At 41.5% G+C, this 19,658-nt stretch overlaps 1 protein-coding gene, 1 long non-coding RNA gene and 1 pseudogene across 7 annotated transcripts in view; 2 read left to right on the forward strand and 1 right to left on the reverse strand.

Moving 5' to 3' along the window:
• The window catches only part of FRMD3 (FERM domain containing 3), a 296,678-nt gene that overhangs the window by 17,763 nt on the left and 259,257 nt on the right, over positions 1-19,658 (reverse strand). The window lies entirely within an intron of this gene.
• LOC134728545 (uncharacterized) lies at positions 9,326-16,834 on the forward strand. The gene is made up of 2 exons (XR_010109061.1): positions 9,326-12,983; positions 15,481-16,834. It is a non-coding gene; the product is annotated as an uncharacterized LOC134728545 (long non-coding RNA).
• LOC112440941 (U4 spliceosomal RNA) lies at positions 14,974-15,056 on the forward strand (annotated as a pseudogene).

The raw sequence follows: 19,658 nt of genomic DNA on the forward strand, positions 1-19,658 counted from the left end.
GTTTTCTATTCACAATAAGCAGCATGCAGACTTCTAAAATTTAGTAAGATAGTATACCATTAACCTCACATGTGACTCCTTTATCGCTCCTTTTTGGAGGATAAAGTTTAATACTTCAAGCAAAACTCCTGTCCCATGGGTTTAAAGAAAAATCCTAAGAATGACATTTACTTTCCCAGATGAGAGTTTTTACTTTCAGCAATGGACACTGCAGAAGATCCAATACTACAAATGTTCCTGGTGCCTCTGAATATCTTTGGAAGTCACCAATTCATTCTATTAAAAACCTATGAAGAGCCATTCCAGTGACTCAGGAAAGTATCCACAAAAGGAAACTTAGACACACACACACACACACACACACACACACACTCACACACACACAGCAGATCCTAATACTCTCCCATCGCTGCTCCCCAGCTGAAATCTGGAACACTGCCTCTCATGTAAACATCTTCTCCTGGGACTCAGGGCTTGCAGCATAGGCTGGCATTCTTCTTGTTCTTCTTTCCCCATCCTTAGGCTTCATCCTTGCAGACTAAACTCTCTCTTCTCCAAGTAGCCATCATTTGCCAGCCTCTTGGTTATGCCTCTACTTTTGCTGACCATCTTGACACCATGGTCAGTTGCTCTCCCCACCTGCTGAAATGGCTCTCACAAAGTCTCCAATGATCACCATATTGCTAAAGCCAATGAGTGTTTTCTTCTGTCCTCCTACAGATCACTCGACCTCTGAGGTTCCATACTCTCTTGGTTTCCATCCAATGATTCTAAGCTACCTCTGTCTTCACAGTCTCTTCACTACTTGTGAGGGCCTAAACTCTCTGCTCTTCTTGCTCTGTACCCTCTTTCTTGGTGTTTCAACCATATTTATGGCTCCAGTATGCTACTACAGTATTGTTCAACCTGGTACTACAGGTCACCAGTGTCCCTTAAGGTTCTGCCAGCTGTCCCTTGAAAAGAGTGTTCCATGGTCAGCTGGAAAACTGCACACTCTATCACTCTTTTGGATATTACCATCAAGGTTAAAAATCCAAACTCTGAAGTCACCTTTCTGGGTTTGAATCCTGGCTTTGTACTAGTTGCCACCGACAGTTTCTTAATTACCTAATTGTGCTATTCCCAGTTTCCTCATCTGTAAAATGGGGAAAATTTCAGCACATACTGCATGCGGATATTGTGTGGAGAGGAATACCTGAGTTAATACATGTAAAGTGCCTGACACTGGTAAGCACTCAATAATATTACTACTAGTATATACAAATGTCTGCAAGGTCCTGAATAGAAGAAATCAGTTTCATGTAACTCAATATTTCTCAAATTAATTCTCCCAGAGAACATAGAACATAACTTAGTTTGGAAAATCCATGTTGCTGAATCTCTGGTCTATCTCAACTCAGAACCCTCCAATGAGATTTACCAGGCAACTGTACATAGGAACATCAACTTCAATACATCCAAACCCAAATGCATCATCTCCCTCCCAACTCTTTACCTCCAATAACACACACTATGTAGTAAATGGCACCATCTTTTCTTCAGTTTCTTATATCAGCAATCCAAGGATTGGCCAAAATTACTTCTTCTCACGCACTGCTCACATCTGTCATTACCTTCTGCAAACTCTGCCACCTTCTTCATTTTCAAAGTTATCCCTGCCTCTCCATTCTTATCACTTCTTAACTGGATGATAGCAATGGCTTCCTAACTGGTTTCCTTGATTTCAGTCCAGCTTCTTGTAAGTTGTTTCCAGAATAATCATTTTTAAATGCCTAATTATTTATATCAGTCCTCTTCTTAAAAGGTTTCTCAGCCTTTCAGGTTAAATATTAAATTAAACTCTTTAGCCTGGTACAAAAAGCATTACTCTACCACATACGCTTCCTCCCTGCCCATGTATTGAGGGGTTCCCATATGTGTCATGCTATGTCATGCCTCTGTGTCTTTGCACATACTGCTACCTCTTCCTGGAATGCCCTCTGCACCCAGATAGCTCTTACTCATCCTCTAAGACCCTATGTGTTATGTCCTCTGGGAAGGCTCTCCTATCCCCCACTCCCAGACTGAGATATATGCTACTTATCTGGTACTTTTCATGGTTGACTCCTTATGGCCCATTTCTCTCCAAATGATTAGTCTAAGCCAGTCATGGTAATTCCAGTCTCTTGGTCACATTTGGTTTTAAAACGGGCATATGGGCCAACCCTGAAAATAAAAATCAAAGGGGAAGAGGGGAGGGGGCCTGAGGGGATGGATTTTTGAGAAAGGTTTTTACTTCTAAGAAGATCATCCTGGAACGGTACAGACTCCTCATCTGTTGACATTGTTGTAGCTGAAAGAAACAGCAGAAACTGGCAGCCGTCCTATGGTGCTGACAGCAACGGCATGAGGGGAAGCTTGGCTGACTGAGAAGAGTGATGTAGAGATAAAATGAAACTGGTTCTCAACCCTGGAATCCTCTCTGACTCTGGACTTGTCTTGGATAATAAATCACCTTATTATTTAAACCAGTGCTAATTAGAATTCCTCATTACTTGCGGATGATGGCATCCTAAGTGATGCAGCTGTCATACCATCTTGTGGATCTCTTTATCTTCACAGTCAGTCATTACACTGTGCTGCAGATTTATTATGGGTTTTTCCACTAAAATTTTATCTCCTGAAAGGCAGGGACTTGAAATATCTCCCAGAGAATTGTAGAAATCACTACATGTCATGGCAAACATTATATAATAGCAAAATGTTGGACGAATTCCCACCAAAGTCAGGAACATTACAAAGAATTATCACCACACATCAGTATTGGCCCTAGATAATGCAATATGATGAAGACAAAAAATAAGAAGTGTAAATATTGGAAAGTAAGGCACAAAACTCTAGTTCCAGATAATAGAATTATCTACATAGAAAAGAGATGAAAATGAAACAGGACAATTAATAAGAGTTTAAAAAGGTGTTGGAATGCAAGATCAACATATTAAAGCAGGTGGTTTACTGCATACAGAAGAGACAAATATAAAAAATGATAATGGAAAGTATCATTCAAAATAGCCAAATGCACAAATTAAAACATCCATATATATCCAGGAATATCCATAACAAGAAGCCTGAAAAACTTGCATGAGGACAATGTTAAAATATAACAAAGTAGCATAAAAGAAAATCTCAATAAATAGAAAAACATAATATTGTTCCTGAATAGTGGCCTTGATACATTGAAAATTCAGCTCTCCTCTCATTAATCTAAAATTTGATGCAATTTCAATAGAAATCCCAACACCCTTTCAAAAAAGACAAATGGTAAATGTACACATTAATAATCAAAAACTCTGGAAAATAAATCAGTGAGCACATCCAGACAATGGAATATTATTCAGTGCTAAGAAATGCCATGAAAAGCTATAGAGGAAGCTTATATGCATATTATTAAGTGAAAGAAGCCAGTCTGAAAAGACTGCATATTGTATGATTCCAACTAATTGACATTCTGAAAAAGGCAAAATTATGAATATCATAAAAAGACCAGTGGTTGCCAGGAATTAGGGGAAGAGAGAGAGAAATAGGTGGAACACAGAACTTTTAGGGCAGTCAAACTATTATGTATGATACAACAGGGGCAGATACATGCCATTAAACATTTGTCCAAACCCACAGAATGTACACCACCAAGGTGAACCCTAACGCAAACTATCAACTTTGGATAGTCATGATGTCTCAATGCAGGCTCATCAAGTGTAACAAATGTACTTATCTTGTGTGGGATGTTGATGATGGGGGAGGCTGAGCATGTGTGAGGGAAATTCCCCATATGTGGAAAACTTCTATGCCTTCCTTTTAATTTTACTGTGAACCTAAAAATCACTCTAAAAGTATAACTTCCTTTAAAAAAAAGCAATGCAGGGGAAACCTGACCTACCTGATATTAAAACTATACTGTATAGTAATGGAGCAGGAATAATAAAAGATATAATTCAGAAATATACCCTTTAATATAATGGAAAATTTGTTTATGAAAAAGTTTTGCAAAAAGTTGCTAACCAATTGTGGTGGGAGTGGAGAAGGTATATCCCTATACCATGTCATGCATGTGTAAAAATTCCTAAGAAGATAAAGGGTTAAACTAAAAAAAAAATTGGATACCATGTGAAATTGCCAATTTTGAAGGTCATAAGCAGTTATTATCAGCAATTTCATAGAGTTCAAGTAAATGCATTAATTATGAAGAATAAAAACAGGAAACACTTTTATAATCTTGGCATGGGGAAAACTAACATAAAAAAAGAAATGAAACCTAAAATATACAAAAAGCAAATAGTTTGCACATACAGAAGTTCTCTGTGCATATAAAAAGTGCCTGTGTCGGCCAGGCGCGGTGGCTCATGCCTGTAATCCCAGCACTATGGGAGGCCAAGACGGGCGGATCACGAGGTCAGGAGATCGGGATCATCCTGGCTAACACAGTGAAACCCCGTCTCTACTAAAAATACAAAAAATTAGCCGGGCGTGGTGGCAGGCGCCTGTAATCTCAGCTACTCGGAAGGCTGAGGCAGGAGAATGGTGTGAACCCGGGAGGTGGAGCTTGCAGTGAGCCGAGATGGTGCCACTGCACTCCAGCCTGGGCAACAGAGCAAGACTCTGTCTTAAAAAAAAAAAAGTGCCTGTGTCATAAAGTTAAGGTTAAATAAAAGTTGAAAGCCAAGAACCAATTAGGAGAGAAAACACTAACATTTGTAAAATATAAAGGACTAATATTCACATTATAAAAGAAATACTACAATCTATAAGGAAAGGACAAAAACACAACAGAAATGTACTAAGTAAACAAATAGGCAGTTCTGCAAAGAAGAAATGAAAAGATTCGAAAAGATCCTCATCTTCACTGATAAAAAGGGATATGCAAATTAAAACAATGAAATCTCATTTTCCTTTCAACCATTTTGCAAAACTTTTAAGAAACTGGCCATATCAGGGTGAGTGATTATGTGGGGGAATAGACAAGCTCATACTCACCTTGTTAGTATTTGCTTTTGGAGGATAATTTGCCCATTTCCATTAAAAGTTACAATTTGTATATCCTTCAACCCAACAATTATACTTTGAAGCATCTATTAAAGAGAAATGCCTCTGTATACATATGCATTGTAGTACCATCTGTTACAGCCAAAAAACGAGCCATAACCATTTCCAACAATAATTTGGTAATTAAATAACTTGAGTTATATCTTTATATTACCTAATATTATCCAGCCATTTCTAAAAAGGATGTATATTAATATGTATGGATATGGAAAGTCCTTCAAGTCATATGACAAAGTAAGAAAACTAATTCTGCAATACTATATCTTGAACAATCCCATTTATAAAAAAAAAAAAATCCTATATCCCATGTGGCAGTATTCATAGATCAACTATTGGGAGTATTAATGGAAAGCATCTATATATTTGTTCTTTTAAAAAATCTTTTATACAAGAACACATCATGTACTACTTATGTCATTATACAAATATAATCAATTTCATCTCAATTCACTTAGAAGTCAGTTTCACACATGTGCATGAGATATAGCCAATTGCAGACATTTCCCAGGTTGTATTTTGTGTTAATCAATTGGTAAAAACCACATTTACACATATAGCCACAGCTTCTTTCTTGCTGTAAGCTCTAACTTTTTAAGTTCCTATTTCAATTCCTATTTCCCTCAAGGACCATAAAATAACAAAATATATTTACAATGAAAAGGAAATTGGCAGAAGGTCAGTTCCAATTCTTTGGCCGATATTTTGAGTAAAGCTCTGCCTTGAGGATAAAGTGGTGCTCTGCCTCACCCCAGCAAGCAAGCAGATCTGAGCTCTGACCCTTTCAACAATGAAAGGAGGGGGAGCGTGTTGTGATCATCCATTCTGCCTTCTCCCTAATCTTCTCACGTTATGGAACAATCTGGAGGTACACACCACCACTGCCTCCCTCTCCCTCCTGACTCACTGCTGACTAGGGTGTAATTTGTATTTATGACAACTTTATATCATTTGGAACACACCCTCCTGTTTCCCCTTTGCACTGGCTTGCTCACCCTCCTTCCCACTCGTCTCTGCTTTTCTCCCTTCCTCTCTCTCTTTTCATCCTTATCAAAAACCTCTGACACCAAATTCACCCTGGGCCTCTCTCCACCAGCAGTGAGCAGGAAGCTGGAAGCCCGCACACTTCAGGAACAGGATGACAGCCCAGGGCACCACACATACCAGTGTTACGAGCTGTGACCTTGGAGCCGAGTCTCAGCAGACGAACAAACACATTACTGTTGCAGTGGTTCACCATGTGCAATTGGAGGCTTCGTCGAGTCTGGATCTTGACCAAGCATTTTGCCATACTGGTTATTCCAATCCCCTTGGTCTCCTCGGCCTGTCATGGCCCAGGGCAGCCTTTTCCTAACAGTCCATTCTGTTTTAAAGGACCTAGGCAGGACCCACTGAATGAATCAAATGTCAGGTTCCTAATGCGGCCAACAGAAATAACTCATGAGGGATCAGCATTGGGAGGGGAGGAGGGAGGGGACGCTATTTTTAAACTCTCCACTCACCCCTCTAACAAACAATGAAAGATTATGCATCATCCCTACTCTAGCCTTTCTAAACGTTCCGGACCAAAACAGAGGACCCTGTCCAAATGCCTCATCATTTCCTAAGAATCAAATGTCCCCAAAAGATAAGATGACAACTGGATAATTCCATAATGGAGAAATAACCCACTTTTTCTTCTAAAAATTGCTCCTCCAGCCTCTATTATATTCTACAGCAGTACTGTCCAGTAAGATTATAACATAAGCCACTTCAAAGAGGGAAAAAGCATTTAAAAAGCAAAATAAATGTATTACAATTAATTTTAATAATGTGTTTTATTTGAAATCGAGATATTCAAATAGTATCTCAACAGGTAATGATATCAAAATTTATTAATAATTAATCAACTCTTTTATTAATAAAGAGTTCGCATTCTTTTTTGGGACTAAGCCTTTGGAATTAGTGTGTGTTGCACACTGCACATGTATAGCACATCTCAATTCGAACCAGCCCCATTTCAAGTGTTCAGTAGCTACATATGGTTGCTGTCATGGTAAGCTCAGCTCTTTTCAAAGTGCTGGATTCCTCACATGCCTTATCTCCATCTCATAACAATGCTAAGATTTTCTTCACTTTACAGATAAGGAAACAACAACTTAGAGAGAGTAACTGACCTGACCACAATCACGAAGTTAGTAAGTGGCAAAGCCATGATTTGAACCTAGGCTTCCAATGAATATCGGCTGACTAAAGTTAGTGTTTTAAATGCAGGTGCCACGCAACCACTACATTCTGACTTTTCATGAAAAGGATGAGAAGAAAAAATTTTCCTCACACAATTTCAACACGCCTGCATACATTCTTCTACTTTAAATATCTGTCACCAAAAGATGATTTTCTAATAATCCTCTATGAAACAAAGGTTTATTCAGAGCAGGAATTGAAATTCCATGTTGTTATGCATCAATATAAAATTGATTTAGCATTTCTGGAAAGAAAATTAGCAAAATACATGCAGTTTTATAGCTGTGGTATTCTTTGAACCAGAAATTCCACTTTTAAGAATTAACCCTGAGAAAATAATCAGAAATGCTGACAAAAATCTTAAGACAAAGATGTTCATCAGAGTATCATTTATTATAGCCAAAAATGTTTTTTAAGTCAACTTATATTTCCAGTGGGAAAATGGTTAAATACATGTGATGAAATATTGCACAGACATTAAAATTCATGTTTAGAAGAATTTAATGGTGTGAGAAAATGCTTGCAATATACTACTAACTGAAAAAAGCATCTTTATATAAATGGTGTCGCATCGACTATGTAAAACTGCACACAGGATAAATGTAAGACCAGACAGTAAATCCCAGAAGGGAAAAAGGGTGTTGCCAGCCATGCACTGCGGCTGAGGTGGGGCAGGCCATTTCCAGGGACCTCAATGGGCCCCCCACTCCCCTCTCCTGGGTGAGCAGCCTCCAGTGTGGCACAGGAGTTCCTACTCTCACAGGAGTTCCTACTCTCACAGGAGTTAGTTAATTTTCAACCCTGAAGCTTGAAAGGAAAATATCCCTAAAAGTTATCAAAATCTTCAACCCTTTGCAATTCCCCCTGATGATATAATTCTGAGCAGAATCCCCAGGTATAAAACAGATAGACTGACGCAAAGGTGGGGCCGAGGACTAGTACCTACTACACCTCCCTCACTAGTCACCAACAATGGTTCTTGAAGAACTACTAAAAATCTTTAGGACACTGAAGAACAAATCTGAAAATCACTGTTCACGATAAATCACTACTTTGCAGTAACACATGATGAATTTCATAGATTAACGGGGGCTCATTTGCATGGCAGTAGGCCATGGCTCAATACTGAGGAAATCTCCCTTTGGCCTGTCTGAAGGGAATATAGATAAATCTTTATGTTTATCATCATGTTAAAACAACATATGACCTGACAGCTCACTTGAAACAAACAGACCTTCCAAAACAAAAGAGAAAACAAGTGAAAAACCTGAAACAAAACTATCACCATATTTTATTTCTGTTTTTTTCTACCAGGATAGTTATTCTCCATAATTCTCAAGCTTAACATCTCACCATTGTTTCAAATGCCTCCTTCCTACCTTTCATTTTAAAAGTATTATTATCTTTGGGAGGCCGAGGCTGGCAGATCACTTGAGATCAGGAGTTCAAAACAAGCCTGGCCAACATGGTGAAACCCCATCTCTATTAAAAATACAAAAAAATTAGCCAGGCGTGGTGGTGGGCACCTCTAATCCCAGGTACTCGGGAGGCTGAGGCAGGAGAATCGCATAAACCCGGGAGGCGGAGGTTGCAGCAAGCCGAGATCTCACCGCCGCACTCTAGCCTGGGAGACAGAGTGAGACTCTGTCTCAAAAAACAAAAGTATTATTATTATTTTATATAAACAAACAAAAGTATTATTATTATTTTAACTATAGCCAGTCATAATATTTAGCATTTCACATGTTTTTCACTTTTCCCTCTCTTAAACCTGCTCTCACTCTTTACGCTACTTTTCAGAGATCGTAAGTAGATTCCTTTACTCTTGCTTTTTATGGATCTTCTCCTTTCATAGAGAAAGATAAGCTAGCAAGACAAGCATTCTATATTGCCTCAGCCATTTCTCTCTACCTTGTCTGACTCTGCCCACAGGGGTGGCTACCTTTCAAGAGGAACAAGAAAAGAGAGGTGGGAATATGGAACCAAGCCAAAGATTCTGCAGGATCCTGCACAGTGAGTATTGTTCTGGTTCAGGCCACTGTGCTCAACTGAACAGTATCAGTAGCACAACATTTGGATGCCCTTGAATACTGTTCCTGTTTCAATTCATTTGTTTGTCTGAGAATTGGGAATGCATGTCTGGGCAGTGACAAGAGGCCAAAGAAAGCAAATGTGTGAAGAGGAGAATCGATTTTCCATAATGAGATGTCAGAAACACTGCTTGCTAAGTCAGCCTGAAACCAAAGAAGAAGAATGGCATTCAGTGATAAGAACTGTTCATGGGCCTGAATTCCATGGCTGCTCCTGCACAAACCACCGGACACAGATCCGGGGAAAGGCGACAAAGTTGCCTCTACTTTGTGAGTGGCTAGAAGTTACTGGACATCTTGGAGCCCTGGTGCCTTGACTGTAAAATGGAGACAACAACTCCTCTCATGGTTGTTATGACAAGGAAATGAGAGATACATATCAAGTGCCTAACATAGAGCTGGTTCCTATGAACCAGAACTTATTAAGCAATTGTAGAAGGCAAGATTTAAAGCACAGACTTTGGAGCAGTCCTTGGGTTCCAATCCTGGCTGCATCGTTTATCATCTCTGAGCCTCAGTTTCCACATCTGTAACAAGAGCTTTCATTTTACAGATGTAAAAGCAGTGTGTACCTCCAAGGGTGGTTGTGAGGATTAATCAAGTTAATACACATGGCATTCTCAGATCAGTGCCTTGCACAGCAATTTACTCAATAAATGTTAGCGATTTTTTTTCAATACATGGTCATTTTTTTTTTTTTTGGTCTCTTTTAACTGCTCAAGAGGAAGACCGTGAGGATTTTAAATAGCCTGGATTCTCTTCCTTCTGTCAACCATATGTCTTAACATACTATTACGAGTTACTCCTCCCCAATAGTAGCAGTATTGCTGGTTGTGAGGAGTTAACCCGGCCATGCCAATTACCTTGGGAAACTTACAGAAGCCTGCTGAATGCAATTTTCTATCTGCAAAATGGTGAGGATACTGGGTGTTTACATGACTGGGTTCCTGACATGGAATAGGCATTTAATAAATACTAACTATAATTATATCATCATCAATATCATGCAATTTATCTACATTAGTAACCAACAGACTTGACAAGTATAGTGGAGTCAGCCATTAGTTAAAATAGTTTGAGAGATTCACTGAAATTTTAGCTAACTGCTAGCTCCAAGTGGAAAGATAATAAATTATTATTACATTCATTAAATGTTCTTTGTAATCAGGTTAGACATTAAGTATCCATTATAAAGAGTCCTTGGGACTAACATATACTTCAGAGGACTTTTTAAAGATTGTATTAATAAAATATATAAACAATAACTTTAATAATATATTTATGATAGGAGGGGTATATTCTTGGGTATACAGTAAAAAGAAAGGGAAGCTGTTCCCAACATCACTGAGAGACTGAGAGAAAGGACCATATGGCCAGGTAATCAACCATTTGTATAATTTAATTTCCTTGTTTGGAAAGTGAGACAACAGTATCTGTTCTATCCAATTCAAAGAAATGGTCATGAGTGTCAAATTATGATAACTTACATGAACAAAACCCTGGAAATGCATAAGATGCTTTGGCATATTAGACACTGTTCCTCTTATGATTTCCCCTATCAGACTGAATGTTTCCTGCCTGTAAGCTGAGATCACTGCTCTCTGGGGCCCAGCATCACCTTGTAGAGTCTGGGGAAAAGTCAATAAAAATCCTCTGGAGAATACAGTTGCAGACAAAGTATAGTTCAAGAAGCACAGCTGGGCATTCTTCAACACCACTGTTCTCAGTAGCTCTAAGACCTCCTTATCATGACTTACTTCCTTGTATTTTCCTGACTCTCCAACTTATTTATAAACGGAAAAGAGCACATCATTCAAAGCAGTCGGTTAACTTAGGTAAGGAAAGCCAACAAGCATGATTGTGACTCAAGATAGTTGCTCTTGTTAAGTCACTGCTCCTGCTCTCCCTCTCCCTCCCCTTCCCCCTCCCCCTCTCCCTCCATCTCCGTCTCCCTCTCTCTCCACGGTCTCCCTCTGATGCCGAGCCGAAGCTGGACTGTACTGCCGCCATCTCGGCTCACTGCAACCTCCCTGCCTGATTCTCCTGCCTCAGCCTGCCGAGTGCCTGGGATTGCAGGCGCGCGCCGCCATGCCTGACTGGTTTTCGTTTTTTTTTTTTGGTGGAGACGGGGTTTCGCTCTGTTGGCCGGGCTGGTCTCCAGCTCCTAACCCCAAGTGATCTGCCAGCCTTGGCCTCCCGAGGTGCCGGGATTGCAGACGGAGTCTCGTTCACTCAGTGCTCAATGCTGCCCAGGCTGGAGTGCAGTGGCGTGATCTCAGCTCGCTACAACTTCCACCTCCCAGCCGCCTGCCTTGGCCTCCCAAAGTGCCGAGATTGCAGCCTCTGCCCGGCCACCACCCCCTCTGGGAAGTGAGGAGCGTCTCTGCCTGGCCGCCCATCGTCTGGGATGTCAGGAGCCCCTCTGCCCGGCCGCCCAGTCTGGGAAGTGAGGAGCGCCTCTGCCCGGCCGCCCTGTCTGAGAAGTGAGGAGCCCCTCCGCCCAGCAGCCGCCCCGTCTGGGAAGTGAGGAGCGTCTCCGCCCGGCAGCCGCCCCGTCCGGGAGGTGGCGGGCAGCCCCTGCCCGGCCAGCCGCCCCGTCCAGGAGGGAGGTGGGGGGCAGCCCCCGCCCGGCCAGCCACCCCGTCCGGCAGGTGGGGGGGCGCCTCTGCCCGGCCGCCCCTTCTGGGAAGTGAGGAGGCCCTCTGCCCGGCCGCCACCCCGTCTGGGAGGTGTACCCAACAGCTCATTGAGAACGGGCCATGATGACGATGGCAGTTTTGTTGAATAGAAAAGGGGGAAATGTGGGGAAAAGATAGAGAAATCAGATTGTTGCTGTGTCTGTGTAGAAGGAAGTAGACATGGGAGACTCCATTTTGTTCTGTACTAAGAAAAATTCTCCTGCCTTGGGATGCTGTTAATCTATAACCTTACCCCCAGCCCCGTGCTCTCTGAAACATGTGCTGTGTCCACTCAGGGTTAAATGGATTAAGGGCGGTGCAAGATGTGCTTTGTTAAACAGATGCTTGAAGGCAGCATACTCGTTAAGAGTCATCACCACTCCCTAATCTCAAGTACCCAGGGACACAAACACTGCGGAAGGCCGCAGGGTCCTCTGCCTAGGAAAACCAGAGACCCTTGTTCACTTGTTTATCTGCTGACCTTCCCTCCACTATTGTCCTATGACCCTGCCAAATCCCCCTCTGCGAGAAACACCCAAGAATGATCAATAAATACTAAAAAAAAAAAAAAAAAAAAAAAAACCTGGGGAAAAAAAAAAAGTCACTGCTCCTATTGTTACAAAGAATGCATACAGTTCCTCACCCCCTCCAAGAAATTGACTAAGATTTATGCACAAAGTGTCTAAAATTATCATATTCTGCTCCAATAGGATAACATTTAAATGCACTTTAAAATAAAATTAGAATAAAAATACAAAAAAGTCACTTGGTGTTTTCTTTTCTTTTTTTTGAGACAGGGTCTTGCTCTGTCACCCAGGCTGGAGTTCAGTGGCCCATCCATAGCTCACTGCAGCCTCGACCTCCTGGGCTTCAAAGTGATCCTCCTGCCTCAGCCTGCCAAGCAGCTAGGACTGTAAGTACACGCCATCAAATTTGGATAATTTTTTTACATTTTTTTATAGAGACGGCATCTCACTAGGTTTCTCAGGCTGGTCTTGAACTCCTAGCCTCAGGGATCTTCCCACCTCAGCCTCCAAAAGCACTAAGGATTACAGGCATGAGCCATCATGCCTGGCCCATTTGTTCTTTTTAAATGATATAAAAAGCCTGATGCATTATAAATATGCACAGCACTTATTATGAGTTCTCAGTGGAAGCAAATTAGAACTCTGGATTTTGTGTTTTACTCTACAACACAGGACTTATATTTAATCTTAGGGCTTCAGGTCAGGACCAGAAGAGTCAGCTAGATTGAGTCCTCTCCCTTCAGTCATCTATCCCTTATTGAGCAGTCCCCAAGGGCAGGGCACCACTTAGGCTGGACATTTAAACTGACAGTTAGAAAGAGGTGTTTTAAGTACCCTGAGGAAGAAATAAACAGAGGAGAAAACTATTAATGCCATGTCATGTCAAGAGCCAAGAAATATGTCATAGAGGAGGAGCCACTTAAGAAATCAGTATCAATTTACCTGGTGCAGCAAGGAAAAGAAAAAAGAACAGCCAGAGCAAGGGAACCAGCACGAGAAGGAAGGAATTGGCACAGACAGGTGGTGCTGGAAGGAGAAGCTTTGTCTGAGAGAGAAGGATAAGAGGGTGCAGGCGGGACAAAAGGCCTTGCAATGAACTAAGGCTGGAGAGGAGGGTGGAGGCCAGTGTGTGAGGAACCATTGGCCCCACTGTATGGGATTGGACTCTCCATGCAGTCAATGGCCAGGTTCTAGAAACTACTTCCAGCAAAGACTGTAGCAGGAGTTCAGGGGATGGGCTACAGGGAGATCATAAGAAGGATGTTGCAATGTTGCAAGAAAGAGAAGAAGAGGAGATAGCAGGGAACAGGTGGTTAGGACTTCTTCTGAGATAGAATTCATAGGACTCTGGTGTCTCAGTAGACATGGAGTGTGGGGAAGGGTGACAAGGCAAGGGTGGCTTCCAGGCCTCTTGCTGGGACAGCTGTGTACATAGTGATGTCATCAACCAAGTCAGCAGGAGCAGGTTTGAGACTGGGTTTTGGAGAAAGAAGAAGTCATGAGTGGAGCTGTAAACATATTAAGCTTGATGCGTTAAATGTGAGCTGTTATGTGCCCTCCAGGTGGAGGTGTCCAATAAGCAGCCGAAAGCACAGAGCAGTAGCATGGGACCGAGCCGTCGGCATGGAGGTCAGGATCACGGAGAGGAGGTCAGGATCACTTTACTCTGTGAAAACACTATGCCTGGGATTCCGACTTCCTTCTCTCCACTTCTCTGCCTTGTCTCTCTCCAAATACCAATGAAGAACAAAAACAGTATTTTGAAATACTGATCAATGAGCTTCTCCTTCCACCTGTGCTTACAAAATTCCTGAAGGCCTTCTAATGATCCCCAGCCTAGGCAGCAAAACTAGCCCACCCAAAAATAAAACAATGACCATGAATAGCTGATCACTAATTTCACAAGTCATTGCTCCAAGGCAGAAAGACCTCCTCCCCGACCTGCAGATGGGACAAAATAATCTGAAGGGAAAAGTGAAGAAGCCACAAGTAGAGGAGATGGTGAGGTAAGGGACCCCCAACCTCTAAGGATCAAGCACCATATACTGTGAACATCATTACACAACAAGCCACCCATAAATTGTGCAGTAAGATAATCATCCATCTCCTCTCTGATTTACCTACTATAAGAAACACCCTTACACTCAACAGCCCATGGTACACTAAACCCTCATGAATAAAAATAGGGCCTGAATACCTATCGTTTACTCCAATTATAGGGGTGGGAGTAACATGAAGGGAAACCTTCCATAGCTGTCCATGGATGAAACCAGCTGAAAAGCTCCCATAGAGACCAGACAGGGAATTTCACAACTATAATGCATTCTTCAGAAACATGCATGAGGAATTCTCATGTAGTATAATTTAAATTACCTCAGCTTTGCACAGTGGCAGTATTGTAGCCAGTGAGGTTTATCCGAGGCACAATTATTGGCTAATTAAACTATCTCACTGACCAAGGCTACCTATAACTCATATAAACAAAGTGTTTTTCCTTTATCTTGGTTGAACCTAGGGCTTAAGAATTCCTTGATGTTCCATGACTTGGATACATCAAGGCAATCTATTGATGGTAAACTTTTATCAGATGCCAATGTAGTCTCCCAAGATTTCCTGGAGGGGAAATGGACAACAACACTGAACTTACTGACTCCAATTAGAACAGCCTATTTTGGTTCCTGTGTAATACTCTCAAGAAAGAGTCTACTTCCTTTGTCCCCATACAGGATGAATTTGTTTCTCCATCACTTCTGCTTTATTATTTCACTCCCTCCAGACATAAGTCACAATTAAAGATAATGCATTTTTCTCTGAGTAAAGGAAATTACATTATATTACATAAATAAATGAAGCTTTAATTTTGTTCTCCATATTTCTCAACAGCTTTGCAGATGGTATTAAGAAACAGGGCATCTGTGTCTCCCTGTGGAAAAACCCAGGCTCTTCTGGAACTGTGGGCTCCTTGTGTTGCTGTCATGTAATCAAGAAGCTAGAGGTAGCAGAACCCAATCCTTACACCCAAAACACTAGCCAAGGGCATCTTTCTCTCTTGCATCTAGCTATGACTCAAAAAGAGAAGAGCAAATGGTCACTACATGCAAAACAAGTTGCCAACCACCATAGGTTTTGTCTTGCAAATTATCAAATATATGTATACATACTGAGACAGAGTTTCGCTCTTGTTGCCCAGGCTACGGTGCGATGGTGCGATTTCAGCTCACTGCAACCTCCAGCTCCCAGGTTCAAGCGATTCTCATGACTCAGCCTCCCGAGTAGCTGGGATTACAGGCGCCCGCCACCATGCATGGCTAATTTTTGCATTTTCAGTAGAGATGGGGTTTCACCATGTTAGTCAAGCTGGTCTCAAACTCCTGACTTCAGGTGATCCACCCAAAAGTGCTGGGATTACAGGCGTGAGCCATCGCACCCGGCCAAATTATCAAATATTTTTTTAAAGTGTTATATCCAGTTTTTGCAGGGCTACAATGAGAGATATTCTCATATACAGTTTGGTGGGATGTGTGGAGGAAAGATGGTAAGAAATATTTTTGCATATTTATGTGGTAGAATATTGTATGTCCATTGAATATAAAATTATAGAAGAATATTTAATGTAATGGGAAATATTCATGTTATGTTGTGAAATGAAAAAGCAGATTATAAAATAGCATCTCTAGTATATTTTTGTTAAAATTATAAAAATTGTCAATAATATATAGATGGATTCTACACATTTATAACAGTTTTAGTATCAGGTGGTTTTTAAATTTTATTTGTGTTTTTGTATTTTCCAAATTTTCTACAATGACTATGGTTTTTTTTTTTTAAGAGATGGAGTCTCACTCTGATGCCCAGGCTGAAGTGTAATGGTATGATCACGGCTTACTGTCACCTCAAATTCCCAGGCTCAAGTGATCCTTCCACCTCAGCCTCTTGAGTAGCTGGGCCTACAGGCACATGCCATTACCCTTGGCAATTTTATTTTTGGTAGAGACAGAGTTTTGCCGTGTTGCCCAGGCTTGTCTCAAACTCCTGAGCTCAAGTGATACTCCTGCCTTGGCCTCCCAAAGTGCTAGGAGTATAGGCATGAGCCACCACACTTGGTCTAGTATTGCTTTTGATTTCACACTAAAAAACATAACAAGAGAGCATGCTTGACTTCTGGCAAACCCTAATCCCAGGAGAATATTCTACTTGTATGCTTTCTTTTATATAAATAAATGCTGTCCTGGTTGCATTTAGAATCCATACATTCATTCATTCATTTGTTCATTAATTCAGCAAATATTAGTTTAGCTCTTACTTTGTACCGGAACATCCCTAAATGCTGGGAATAGTGAGGGAAACAAGGTAAAGTCCTTGCTCTTTTGGAGTTGGTGTTTTAGTTAGGGAAGGCAGTCAACAAACAGGAAGACAAACAAGTGAGACAGTGTTTGATAGTGTCAGGTGCTCTGAAGAAAATAAAACAGGGTGATAGCATGAGAGGGAACAAACAGGTAGATTGGAGGAATTACTCAGAATTAGGCACTGAGGGAAGACCTTCCAAGGAGCTGAAATTTGAGCTAAAACTTAAAGAAAAGAAATAGCCATACAAAGCCATACAAATAGCAGGGACTCAGGAAAGGGAAGAAGGTGGGCATGAGAGCCAGAGAGCAGGACAGAGCAACAGAGAGAACAAACAGAGAGACCCTCCTGGGTGGGGGAAACAGCTCTTGCAAAGGTCCTTGAGATTGCCATGAGCTCAGCCTATTCAAGGGAGAACGGGAAACAGTCTGAGGGGTGGGCAGGAGGCAAAGCAAGCAGGGCTTCATAGGCCAGAGGAAGGAGCTGAGATTTTAACATAAGTAGATCTGAGCTCCACTTACCAAAATAATCCCCTGGCTACTGTATGGAAAATATGGATGAGAGGAGGGGGATAGGAGTGGAAGCAGAGAACCCCTCAGGTGATAACTGCACATCCAGTAGACAGAGATGAGGGGCTGCACATGGCTTGGGTGGCCATGGAAATACATTTGGGTTATACTGAAAAGGTTAGGATTTTACAGATGAATTTGACAATTCAATATGTTATGACCATTGGGCAATGGGAGAAGTTTGACGGGAAAGGCAAGCATTTACAAGTCTGACTCTACTAAGAGCCTGTTCTGGAAAGAGAACATGGCCCCAGGGGACATAAGACATGAAGGATGACCCATGCGGACTGTCAATCAGCAAGCAGGGGCACGTCCCCAGCCACAGGGTCAGAGTCAGAAGCCCGGTCTAGCCCCAGAGACAAGGGCTGTCAAGGTCCTGGGGGAGCAGAGTGCTGGGGGTTGGGGCGGGGACCAGGGCAGGGACTCAGGAAAGGGAAGAAGGTGGGCATGAGAGCCAGAGAGCAGGACAGAGCAACAGAGAGAGCAAACTAAGGGCCCATCCAAAGGGCTGGGCTTGGGCTTCTCAGTTCCCTCCCCAGTAAGGGTACAATTGGTCCTAGAGCTGGGGTGGGGCCAAGCCTGTATTTAGGGGCCAATTTGTTCAGCTAGGCCAAGGTGCTAGGCAGGTACTGAGAAGATCACAGATCACAAGGGATGCTCTATTTTTTAAATATGGATAACCCTTTCCTTAATAACAAAATTTCCAGCCTATGTTCCGATTATCAAGTGAGTCATTCTGAAAACCCTGTTTATTTCTCTTTCACCCAAAGCATCTGCCCATTATCAGATTTCTAATGTTGAAGTGGAGATATGAGGATTTTGAAAGTTCCCAATTGGATGCCTCTAAAGGAAGTGAGGGCTCTTTCAAGTAAGGAACACTCATTTTATATTACCTTTTAAGCTAGCTGTTATTAATTTTCAATTTTATGCTAGAAATTTGCAACTCACAAAAAGAAAGGAAAAAAGTTAAACCCTGCTTTTAAATATCATTGTTCCCCATTTTTCATGTCTCAGTTACCACATTTAAAAAGAAGATGGCACCATTTGTCCAAGGAATCTCATTACTGGGTATATACCCAAAGGAATATAAATCATTCTATTATAAAGATACAAGCAAGTGTGTGTTCATTGCGGCACTATTCACAATAGCAAAAAATCAACCCAAATCCCCATCAATGAGAGACTGGATAAAAAAAAAAGTGGTACATATATACCATGGAATACTATGCAGCCATAAAAAAGAACAAGATCATGTCCTTTGGAGGGACATGGAGGGAGCTGGAAGCCATTAGCTTCAGAAAACTAACATGGGAACAGAAAACCACACACCAAATGTTCTCACTTGTAAGTGGGAGTTGAACAATGAGAACACATGGACACAGAGAGGGGAACAACACACACTGGGGCCTGTCAGCAGGGGGTCGGGGGAGGGAGAGCGTCAGGATAAATAGCTAATGTATGTAGGGCTTAATACCTAGGTGAGGTAATAAGGTGATAGGTGCAGCAAACCACCATGGCACACGTCTACCTATGTAACAAACATGCACGTTCTGTACATGTATCCTGGAACTTTAAATTAAAATTTTCTAAAAAAGTAAAATAAAACTGTCTTTCATAGAATAAAAAGCAAGAAAGAAGATGGCTATACCTTTTGCTTTCAAAAGCAATGACCAATGATCTAAAACCATGTAAATAAGAGCAGTAGCAATCTGGAGAAAATTATTAAAGAACAATCAGAGTGGAGAAGAAACTCAGAAATAATCTCATCATGTGTTACAGAGGAGAAAATAAGATCTAGGTCGTATCAATGTCCAGCACGTGCCAGATAAGAAGTAAATGTTAATCAAGTGAACAAATGAATGAACAAAGCTTGGCCCTCTCATTCTCTGTCCAATGCTCTTCCCGCCACCAGAGAATCCCCATTAATATTGTATTCGGTGTCCACTCAAGGGCAGTCCAGCACCTGTGTATATTGGGGACTTAGGGGTCACCATACGATGCTTAAATGAGAGTGACACAGCACCTACCCAATAGCTTGGCAAAAGCCCTGACTGTGTTTGGGTGACTCACCCTGGTTTACCGGAGTGATAGACCAAAAGCATGTAAAATGGCATGTCACCACCGTAACTAGAGCAGACAGTTCTCACA

This window comes from Pan paniscus, chromosome 11, assembly GCF_029289425.2.
Source record: "Pan paniscus chromosome 11, NHGRI_mPanPan1-v2.0_pri, whole genome shotgun sequence".
Taxonomy (NCBI): Eukaryota; Metazoa; Chordata; class Mammalia; order Primates; family Hominidae; genus Pan; species Pan paniscus.